Source organism: Gymnodraco acuticeps, unplaced genomic scaffold (genome assembly GCF_902827175.1).
Source record: "Gymnodraco acuticeps unplaced genomic scaffold, fGymAcu1.1, whole genome shotgun sequence".
Classification (NCBI taxonomy): domain Eukaryota; kingdom Metazoa; phylum Chordata; class Actinopteri; order Perciformes; family Bathydraconidae; genus Gymnodraco; species Gymnodraco acuticeps.
Window position 1 is genome coordinate 25,034 of NW_022989871.1, and position 12,437 is coordinate 37,470.

Consider the following 12,437-nt stretch of genomic DNA (forward strand, 5'->3'; position numbering starts at 1 on the left):
TTGTGCTTTTATACAAGTCTGTTGGCAGGCGAAATGTCTGCTTCAGTGTCCAAAACTAACACAAAAAGCACAGTTTTGTGGATTTTAACTCTTTTCTTATGTGGGTTTTTTAATAGCCAAGCATGCATTTTTCATGCTATGCTAAATGGTTGTTTATCAGTTTAAATAGCGGCATCATAATACAATTATAAACCCCACTTTTCCAGTAATACACACACTATAACAGCACATAACTGCGCAATTTGGGAGACTTTTTTTTTCAACCCCAAACTATTACTTACAATTTCAGAGGGCTGTTGTTCATTACCTGATTATCTTTGGTGTCAAATAAAAACACATTAAAGTTCACCGCTGGCTCAGATGTGGTTTCTTTTCTTCTTTTGGAAAATTACTTTGGTAATTGGTTGAGTTTCTTGGGTTTGTGCTGCTGGGGAATGTTTCCACAGAATACCTGGCAGGCGTGGCAAGTCATTTCCTGGAAAGACATCCCGTTCGGTCTGTAAATGTTCATCCTGTTTCACCACCTCAGCTCCTTCACACTTTACTCCTCTTCTCCTCAAGCCTCCTTCATCCCCTCAGCCCGACTTCCTCTCCTTACTCCCTTTCCTGCTTCTTACTTTAACACCCAACTCTTCAACAGTGGCAGACTGGCTACCGGGACGTTCGGGTATACCACTAGCACCCCCCCCCTCCCCCCGTTGACAATTACTAGCACCCCCCCCCCGTTGACAATTTACTTGCGGTATTTACTTGCGGTATTTACTAGCGGTATTTACTAGCGGTATTTACTAGCGGTATTTACTTGCGGGCGTAGTGGGTCGGCGGTACCGAAGTGGGCCGGTCGAGAGTCCCGGGCTGATTTTAGTCCAACAATGGCCTGTTTATCACTCAAAACAAAAGTATTGGTTATTTTTGCTTCATGCTTCCTCACTGTCACCATCATCGTCACCGCTCCCATCAACATCCCTTAACACCTGAATTGAGGAGATAAAGGCCTGGATGCGAGAAAACTTCCTGCAACTAAATAGCTCCAATTTTAGTTGGCACACCAAACCAGGTCCAGCCATCCCCCATAACCCACATTACCTTTTCTGGACAAAACATACCCCTCTCCACAGCAGTTACCAACCTGGGTGTAAGATTTGACGAACATCTAACCTTTGACACCCACATCAAACACCTGTGCAAAACCTCCTTCTACCACCTCAGGAACATTGCAAAACTCCGTCCCACACTCTCCCTGTCAGATGCTGAACAACTGGTCCATGCCTTCGTCTCCTCAAGGCTCGATTACTGCAACGCTCTCCTCATCGGGACTCCTAGCGGGAGCCTTCAGAAGCTCCAATATGTACAAAACAGTGCCGCTAGGATCCTGATGAGGGTGAGAAAATACAACCACATCACACCCGTTCTTCATTCATTCACTGGCTTCCTGTCTCATTCAGGATCGAATACAAGATCGCACTACTGACCCATCAATGCATCCATGGGAACGCTCCTCCATACCTGAAGGAACTTCTCACATCTCAAACCTCCACACGAAACCTCCGCTCCACAACTAACCATCGGCTTCGCCCCCCGAGGACCAAACTCCGCACAATGGGGGATCGGGCTTTCTGTGCAGCTGCTCCTCGTCTGTGGAATTCCCTCCCAGACCACCTGAGGACTCCACAGACCACTGACGCCTTCAAGAAAGGCTTAAAAACCTTTCTTTTAAAAAAAGCTTTTGATTAAACTTTTGTTTATTTTGTTTGTTTTTATTATGCCTCCTGTAGCACCTTGGGATTGCTGTGAGCAATGAAAGGTGCTTTATGAATCGAATTTATTATTATTATTATTTTTATACAATGGGTCTTTTCAGACAGAAGAAGACAAAATAACCTAATTTCTAGCTAGTTACAGGGAATTTTGTTAGCTGAAATAATAATGTCGCTAGATCAGCTGTAGCTTGCTAGCAAATTAAGCTAACGTTAGTTTCATGAGTTGGTTGAACTCAATATCTTTGGCTGACTTTTTAATAAGCCTTTTCGTCCATAAAAACAGTATTTCCACCTAAATTCTTATAAGAGAACATGCATTTCAACCCAGTCTCACGGCATTTCGTGTTATAGTCACGAAATTAATTTAATCTATTGATTCGTGTTCACCAACACGATTTTCCCATTTTTTTCGTGTCACAGAAAGATTTTAAAATCAATGTTTTTCTATTGGTGTTTCGTGCCTGCACCACGTCTTTTTGTCCGGTCGGGTCTTGGAAGACTGGAAGCTGTGTGGTTCATAAAAACATTTTCTTACTCAATATCTACCCTAAGCCTAACCCTATCCCTTTTATTTTAAATTGTATAATGTCGGAGTTGTTGTTGCCGTCCGCGAGGAAATGGGGCTCAGAGCCTCAGAATACTGAAATCTGTATTTTTAAAATCTTATTTTCCTTCTAATTTGTTATTATTTGGTGCAGGCACGAAACATACTACCAATATAAATACATTGCTTTTAAAATCGTTCTGTGTGACACGAAAAAATGGCGAAATCGTGTTGGTGAACACGAATCAATAGATTAATTTCGTGTCTATAACACAAAATGCCGTGAGACTGTGTTGCAAGTAGATCATCTGTAGCTCGCTAGCAAATTAAGCTAACGTTAGTTTCAAGAGTTGGTTGAAATCAATATCTTTTTAATAAGCCTTTTCGTCCATAAAAACAGTATTTCCACTTATATTCGTATAAGAGAACATGACAAAGACCTAAAGCGTTGAACAAACTTAAACATATTTTAGCTACAAGTGTTAAACTTTCCCAAATCTAACAAAGACAACAACATAGCATCGTGTATCAGCTTCCACATAGTGAGGACATATTAAATACAATACACATGCTTGTTGTAAACTGTCCTATTTTAAAAGGCCACCTCTAACCCCATAAAATAAAAAGGAATGTTACTCTTCGACCTTGGAACGAACACATGCTTAGCTTTGTAGTGAAGCTAGTAGGCTAACTAGCTGGACATGCTAACTTCTAAACTGATTCAACATCACAAATGGAAAGCTTTACTCGCCTGCTTTGCCATGTAACTGGGGATAAGCTATGATAAACTAATCATAGGGGAGGTTTTAACAAATGCTTTGATTCCCTTCTTTTCTTTTTACATATTTCACAAATATCATTCACAATCGATCTTGCGTTCAACGGTTAAAAGCCAAAAATCTCTTATCTATAATACATGCCAGAATCATAAAACATTATTTCCTCACTGACAAAGATTTGTTATATCTTCTCTCTTCCAAACATCTCTTGGAACGAAACAAGCCACTGACAAATTATTTGAGGCCAGAGAGGCAGCTAAGACCCAAAGTAAATCACAGTGAGAGGTTAACAAGCACTTCAGACTCTTGACACTTATCGTCACACACCTAATTATGAGGAGGAAGCAGGTTAAGGGGTGATTGTTTCAGTTTGACCGGGAAAAAAAGCATTTTTCACGTTCAATTGCTACCACTGGTGGCCAAAAGGGAAAGATCTGACACTACTAAAAACAGCCTGTGGGTCTGGTATAATTACCCCTTCGTCATGCTCAGGAAAGCAAAACAGTGATCTGTATCTCCATATAGTAACGGTGGCCTAGTCAAAACACAGCCGCTGTTTTGCTGAGCATCACCATGTGTTTGCATTGGGATATAAAAAGACGTAGATCTCAGCATGTGTCACCAGCAGGTTTTGTCGGTGATTTTCTTTTCCCGGAAATGTATCTTAGTTTGTTTGCCTTTATACACATCATCAGCTTTGGGTAACTGTGACACAATTCCTTTTATATGATACACTTCCCCTACTTGATTTATTACCTCAGCACACATGGTCAGCTCGCCCACTCGGTTCTGATTACTCTACCACCGTTACAGCGGAACATACCCAAATGGGGGTCCATTTGGGTATGGGCACGTCAAAGTACCCAGGAAGTAAACAATGGAAAAAGAGAAATCTCCAACGAGGCGTTCTGGGGCAACATAGACAGGTATTTTCTGTGTTAGAGTTTTACTCGCTACAGAGGGTTTGTGACTCTGCTGACCGTTTACATGCATAAAATCTACATAACACACAAGGGGACGGGTAATAACCAGAAAAGCATGACATGGGACCTTTAACCATGCGTCTCACTAGTAGGGCTGCGCGATTTTGGGAAAAAAATCTAATTGCGATTTTTCTGACAAATATTGCAATTGCGATTTGCCATATTTGTTTTTAAGAGACCCAACGGAAGTTTATTGTAAAATGCGGCCATAACTCCGGCTAGGAAGGTCGTATCAACGTACTCCCATCTCTAGCACCCGAGCTACGAGTGAAAGAACTAAACTTACATGAAACTTCCGTTGGGTTGCTTTAAAGCAGGGGTTCTCAAAGTTTTGATGAGTGAGGGCCAATTTAGGTACCCAATATTGGATTGAGGGCCGCCCAAGAAAAAACGGAACACAAAATAATTCCAAAACAAATCCTTTCTTTATTGTAGCCTACTAACCAATTATACATACAGTATACATTAAGAACTTGCAGAGGACACAAAGTTGGATTATCTACAGACAGTGACTAGCTAAAATCGCTAGCTAACTCCCGTTTCTGATTCTGATAACTTACAACAGATTTTCCGCTTAACCGCAACTCGCGAGATGCCTAGTTGCCATGCAACCAGTAGTCTAGCAAACTTTCCACAAGCTGTCATTCATAATTTAGGAATGACAACCCAGGGGGTGCAGTTTTACCATTCTTAAATTCCATTCTAATTCTTACTAGATACGAACCATGGAGGATTAAAATATAACGCATGCATTTCAGCGTGTCACATTAACTATCGCGGGCCGCCAGAAACATTTCCGAGGGCCGCCATTGGCCCGCGGGCCGCACTTTGAGAACCCCTGCTTTAAAGTCAAGCTTCAGTTTAAGATTCACCCTGTAATAGAAACATGTGATGGAGCATTACTAACCTGACCCAGATGGTTGGTTTCACCAAACCATCTAAAGCTCCATTGGAAGCCATTTGGAAAGGGCAGGCACTTTCAAAAGCACTTGGCAGGTGATTGGATCAATCTGTATCACCTTCTATCATGGGCCACTTCTGATTGATTAACAATGGCTGGTACATGTGGAGCACAGCACTTCTGATTGGTGTGTATGACTGACACACAAGAAAAAAAAATTGTAAAAAAAAAAAAAATGGAAAAAAAAATCGCAGGCTTTACGATTTGATAATCGCATCATTTAAAATCGCGATTTCGATTTAAAATCGATTAATCGTTCAGCCCTACTCACTAGCCAAAATACGCATCCCAATTGATATCACAGTTAAATTGAATTACGGGCAACCGTTGCTCACCATGCTAGTTAGCTAGCTAGTGCTAAAGTGAGTAGCTAAGTGGACCTCTCCAGCTCCACTATCTGGATCGAATATGGTCACTTCTGGCTCCACAAAAAAACAAGATGGGGACAGCAAAAATGCACAACTCGAGGCTTTGAAATGGTAGTCCACAAACCAAAGGGTTACGTCACTGTGACTACATCAACCTCTTTTATATAGTCTATGGTTTTCATCTAATGTGAAAAAGTACAAAAGCGAACTGAGCAAGATGTGGTTCCACCAATTGAAAATGCCAACAAACACATTGTGAAGAAGGGAGACAACTGAGAAAATAAGCTAAACATTGAGATCAAAAGGACAAGGAAAATATGTAATCTGTGGCGAAAGATATTTAATTTAAGAATAACTTTGATAGCAGACAAATATGCAACACAAAAGTCTGTAGATCATCCACGGAAAAGCGTGTGAACCAAAAAACTGAGGAGTGCTTTTGGGTGATCTTGGTTTGATCTCACCACATAACATTCTGGACTCTATACACACACACACACACACACACACACACACACACACACACACACACACACACACACACACACACACACACACACACACACACACACACACACACACACACACACACACACACACACACACACACACACACACACACACACACACACACACACACACACACACACACACACACACACACACACACACACACTTCTATGTCATCAGAAAAGTTCCACTTCTATGTCATCAGGTCATCACACTAAAAAAAGACTTTTCCAAACAACTCTGCGATAAGCAAATGCCAAATTGGGATGTTTTGCCACAGAGACAGAGTCACTGAAGTGTGTGTTGCATTTGAATCTCAAAGGGACCCGAAACACGCTGCTCAGAGACATGAGAACTGGTGTTTGTCCCCTTGTGTGTAAATCAGAGAAGAGCGATGAAAGGTTTCAACAACGAGAAGGGAATACTCTGAATGGTCGAACTGGTTGGAACATGAGGTCAAACATGAAGGTGAGAGGGCGTCAAACCTCTCAAATCTGGGTTTCACCAAGTATCAAATGAGAGGTGTACAAGTCGTGAGAGAGTTGGAAGAAAGAGAGGGTAGCGTAAACCTAGAAAAATGAAAAATAGAGGGGGGATTGTGAAAAAGCATTACATTTGTAATCTTGCCTCCCCTTTGAGACCCGGCTCTGAATGGCATCCAGAAACTTGTGAGCTTTTTTGAACAAATAGCTGACATGCCTCAGAACAGAGATTGTTTATCTAGGGATGGAGTGAAGGGGGAAAAGGAGAAGAAGGATGCAAAGAAAGCCTGGGAGAGAGAGGAAGGGGGAAACAGGCACAGAAAGATGGACAGGAGGGTTTGAGATTGTGCAAAATAAATTTAAAAAAGGGAGGCAGAAGAGAGATGAGATTCTTGGGAAAGAAAAAACGATTGACAGTTTGGGCAAGTATACAGAAATAATATTTTGCTTCTCACACTCTTAGCATGAAAAAAAGAAGACATGAGCCGCTTACAAATCAAGATAACAGGTCCAAACCAAAGACTGTAAGATGATGTAGCCTCCATAGCAACAACATGGTTTATGGACTACAGTTTGGCAGCTTGGCCGTCACCATCTTGGTTTTTTGGAATCAGAATTGACACTAATTGGACAAAAAGTGGTGCAGCTACTGTATAGGCAAGGTGAGGCAAGTACTGTTAGAATATAACGTCTAATTGAATAACTAGTGCTTTCTAGCTAGCTTGGTTAGCAAGATTAATCTGTTATTCATATGAACTGCAATATTAATTGCGATGCTAATTTTGGCTAGCAAAAAAACATTCTTGAAACAAAATAATTGAACAGCCGAATCCTAAGACTTTCCAAAGTTGGACATTTTTAGGCCACCAAAATGTTACAACTAACTTTCATTACCTGAAGTTAACCGAATATTTTCCTCTTTTTTTTTTAACAATGCCGGAAAAACCTGAAAGCAGTCTGTCATTTTGACAGATTAGAACAAACTAAGAACAGCGCCAAAGTTTCCCCGCAGCGAGGCTCCGGTGTTATGCATGCCTGCCAAAAAGGAAATGATATCGTTTCCAAACCGTAGTTGCCATACAAATTAATGAAATGTCTGTGAGTTTTTGCTTTACGCTGTGGCGCGCTCCCGCGAGGTGCAGTGGGCATGCATAACACGGCGCTAACAGTTCACGAGCGTGCGCCCCCCCTCCCTCTGTTGACAGTTGACAACCCCCCCCCCCCCCCCGTCAGAGTTGTACAGACCGACGGGTAATAATGTATTTTGACGGAAATGTTACAATCCTGTCTGTCAAAATGACGGGCAGCGAAAAAGTCTAGAGCAAGCTCTGCCTGAAACACACTGTAAAACGGTTAAACCGCGGAAAACACACAAATTAATTCATAGTTACATCATGCTGTCCTAAAGAGGACTTCAAGCTAGCGATTTAGATCATATATGGACAAGGAAAATGTTTACTGGGATAATAAATCAAGCGAGATGTCGGGTAATTTTTTTCATAAACTTCTATACAATCAGACTCAGTCTTGTAACCAGTGCAGTCGCCTTTTGCTGGCCATTAGAGAAAAACCCGGTTTAAATGCAATGGCTTTACTTTTCAGATCCTTACGTCGTCTCTTCGTCCAAACAAAGATTTACTGTAAGAATAAATCTACTGGAGTTTGAAGTCAAGAAATGTCAAACAGTGCTTCAAACACATGAGCCACAGAGTGGTTTAGAAAGGCAGAAGAGGACTGTACACAATGCTACAGGATCAGTCTCTACACACTCTATAAATGTTATTAATACTTGTAATATAGCAACAAGCTGAAGTGCTGAAATAAATGTTGATATCATATCAACTGAGATAACAGCATTCAGAAAGCATGACTATCTAAAGGCATATGGTATTTCATCAAAAGAGTCATGTCGTAATGAAAATATACACCACTGTAAAAACAGGACTGTGCAACGTTTGCTACACGATCAGCTAAAAATAGAGCTATCACTAAGGCAACCTTAAAAATAATGAATCAGCCTTCCAAACATCTCAGAGTATAAGGATAGATTGACTCCATCATTGAATACAGGCCAAATACACAAGAGAGAAACATTGGCTTTATCTATATGTGCAAAAAGGAACATCAGTTAAAAATGTTGTAATTTAGGATCGTGTAACTTTTGGTCAAGTGACAGCATGACAAGTACAAGCATGTTGATCAAGTTTCACCTTTTGAAGATGCTAAAGTTAGCTAGTTGGATATCACATCTAGAAGACATGTAGCATATTTAGCATTAGTATTGGAGTTTTGGCCACTTGACACATTTGAGTCTCATTTTACGACTTGGTCATCTTTGGGCTCTCCATCAACTCCTGAATTAAATATCTTATAGTTGCTAGTTGCTAACCTGTGCTGGGCAGTTGGATTTATTGGAATTTCTTTGCTGAAAACAGCAGCATTTATCTTGTAAAAGACATTTATCAGAGCTAGTGTGGGATTGAAGCAACTCAGTATAGTTGCACATCCCAAAAGTAAAACAATTGGCTTAAAAACACTAATTATATTCTGACAGTTTAATGAAAATAAAGACACACATAATCAGGTGATCATTTTCTGGGGGTTCATAACCACAAGGCATCTTCCACATTACACCTATTAATTGTATCCATCGGTAATACAAAAATATTGATCAATGTTTTGTCCAATTATTGTTGAATAAGACAAATCAGGCTTTAGCTACACAAACAATACTTGCGAGAAATGATGTGAACCAGTACAAACATTGGACTTTCTGTAAAAAGAAGGGCTTGATGATTCTGACTGGAAACTTGAAGGCAACTATTTTGTCGTAAGAGTCAAAAAGCCAGCGAACGATGGTCAACAAACATCCAAAGTTGAGTTCCCAAATCCAATCTGCTGAAGTAAAGCCTTTCTCCTGGTGTTAAATGAGGTCTGTTGTTGGGGCTGTAATGCCAACACCTCATGCCAGAGAAGTGCGGGCATAGGTGGCAGCTGGAGACAAGACAGACCAAAAACAGACATGCTGAATGACACACACTGGCACGGAATGCAAACACACACACACACACACACACACACACACACACACACACACACACACACACACACACACACACGCACACACACACACACACACACACACACACACACACACACACAAATCCTGAGATACTCTCCTGTACTGTATATACATATTAGAAGTGTGTATTAAACACTGTCTGTGCTTAAAGGACATTAAGTCCATGTGTCACTACAAGCTATACATCAGCTGGTGCTCCAATGATAAGGTTGATTAAACAATTATATTTGGTATACTTAATTCATTTGAAGGGATAGTTGTAAAACATGGATCCTGATTGGTGTACAAGAAAACCTGTTTACGTAGAAACCTGCAGATACCCCTTAAGCAATCGTCTAATTTTGGTTTTGGCCAATTATAGTCATTTTTTAATGCTTAAAAAGACAAAAACATGAATAATCCCCAAAGTTGTATCAAGGTTCAAGCAGTGAGAGATTTAAACTGAAGAAATAACAAGATGGACGTTTCCTGGTTCAAATGCAGCAAAATGATTGGATGGATTTCAGTAATCTATTATGCTTCGATCCAAGAAGTATGCTCAAACTTCCTGTAGAAAAATAATCAATAAAGGCAATTACTACAAATGTAACCAATCAAACAAAGTATTTCTCTAAAAACAACAACAACAACAACAACAACAACAAGCAAACGGACCAACTTAAGTCTTGCAAAAATGAGGAAGGGTGTTTACATGGCGACCTTCCAGATTGGATGTGATTGTGTTGACTTCTGCCTCCCTACGTGTGAGTTTGTAAGTGTGTGTGTGTGAATGTATGTGTGACATTATAGCACTTAAAGGGGCCATGTGGCTGAGTTTTCAGTCGTGATGACCCTGGCCACCTCCGAGTTTTAACGACAGACAGCCAGACCTGTTAGAAGTCTTTGAGGACGGCGTGAGGATGCAGCACTTCCTGTTGATAAGGTGCCGCTTCCTGGTCAGCGTGGGACCACTGACATGCACTTTATTTGACTTTATTGGGCTTGTTTCTGTTTAATTGGGCTACTTTTTATAAAGTTTGGCTTGAGAAAATGGCATTGGGCTGGTAGATTACATTTGGGATGCTTTTGTCAACATTTTTGGGGGGTTTTGAAAACATTATTACCAACATATGGTCGAAAACACTGATAGAATATTCATATTGGTCATTATCTGACGGTGGCACACCACATTTTTACAGCAAAGTTATGTTAAGATAAGATAAGAAGTACTTTATTAATAATAATAATAATAATAATATATAATATTTTTATAGCGCCTTTCAGGAAACCCAAGGTCGCTTTACAAGTCGGGTAGGGGGGGAAGTAGGGGAAAAAAGGCAGACAGGTTAAGGGGGGGGGGGGGGGAAGTAGCGGAAAAATAAACCTATTAAACTAACTATACAGTGGCGAAGTTTAATATTAAAATATTAATCCCAATTTGGGACATTTTTACGTTGCAGCAGCATAAAAAGACAAGACATTGTACATTAGAGAAATTAAAAGACTAAAAGTAAACAATCCAAAATGTAAACATCTCAAATATAAGTAAGATAGCATTAAAAAAGTAGAAAATATACATGTTGAAATGTCGTGTTTCTTTTTAATTGTATATTATGAGGCAACAACAACAACAATAACAACAAGCAAAAGGGTTGCTAACTCCAGCTGTTGAGTCACATAAAAGCCTTCAGGGAGGAATGAATTCCTAACTGTTAGATTAAGGTTTAACTCACATTAACATGTAGTTAGTTATAAGCCAATGACTCATCATGAAACTATTTCAAAATGAACTGTTTCCTCCGATTGAAAAGTCAGCAGACACGCAGCTGAGGAATCTGATGATTAGCATTTGGAAAGAGTAGGCTCTCTTTTCTTTTGCAAAAGGTGCATTTTGAGTGTGTTTCTCAGGGGCCTAAAAGGTTGATACGAGGGCCATGTTTCAGCGTCATTTCTCTGTGCGTTTCCTTATTAGCTTCCCATTGTGTTGACAAGCCAAATGTGTATGCAGTGAAAGAAGAATTAAGATATTTTACTATAGTAATATCACATGTTAAAAGTAAAAGTCCTCCTTTCAATGTTACTTCAGTCAAATAATGAGATAAAATCATGAAAAGGTACTTAAAGTATAACATCAAATGACTCACTATGCAGCTAAAAAGGCTCTTTGAGTATGTGATTACTGTAGGGAGGCGTGTGGCGCAGTGAGTTAGTGCGCTGATCTTTGAATCAGAGAATAGCAAGTTTGAGTCCCACTGCAGTCAGCATGTCGTTGTGTCCCAGAGACACTTCACCCCAAATTGTTCCTGTGGGGATTGCCCACAGTATTGAGTTTGTAAGTTGCTTTGGATAAAAGCGTCTAACAAGTCAAATGTAATGTAATAACTATTTATTATAAGATAACTATTATTGATGGAGTAACATGTACGATGCATTTAGACGTTGTAGATTTCTGCAGTAGAGGTTAATTTATAATTGTTTATACTGTTGACTGGTTTAATGTATATAATATAATGCTTTGTGCACAACATCGTCATCGGAATTGTACTTATCTAAAGTTATCATATTTAGATGTAATGATGTATAAAGTACAATATTTTCCTCTAAAGAAAGTAGTGAAAATAGCATTAAATTAATACAAAATGTATCTCAATATTGTACTCAGAGGTGCAAAAGTAGACCTATTACTTAACAATGCAAAAAGTAGCAGTACTTCATTTTAAAAATATTATTTATAAGTAAAAGTCCTGCATTAAAATATTGGCTCCTAAAATGTAGTGGAAAAGAATAAAGTAGCATACAATTAAAATACTCAAGTAAAGGCAAAATACCTCTATATTGTACTTAGCACTTGAGTAAATGTACTTTCCACCTCTGATGTCATGTTGTAGAGAGAGAGAGACATCAAACTGTTGCCCATGAGGTCTGATGAGTTTTAAATCTGATCTAAGCCCCGCCCCCTCCCTGCTCCGCGCTGCCTCTCGCAGCAGAC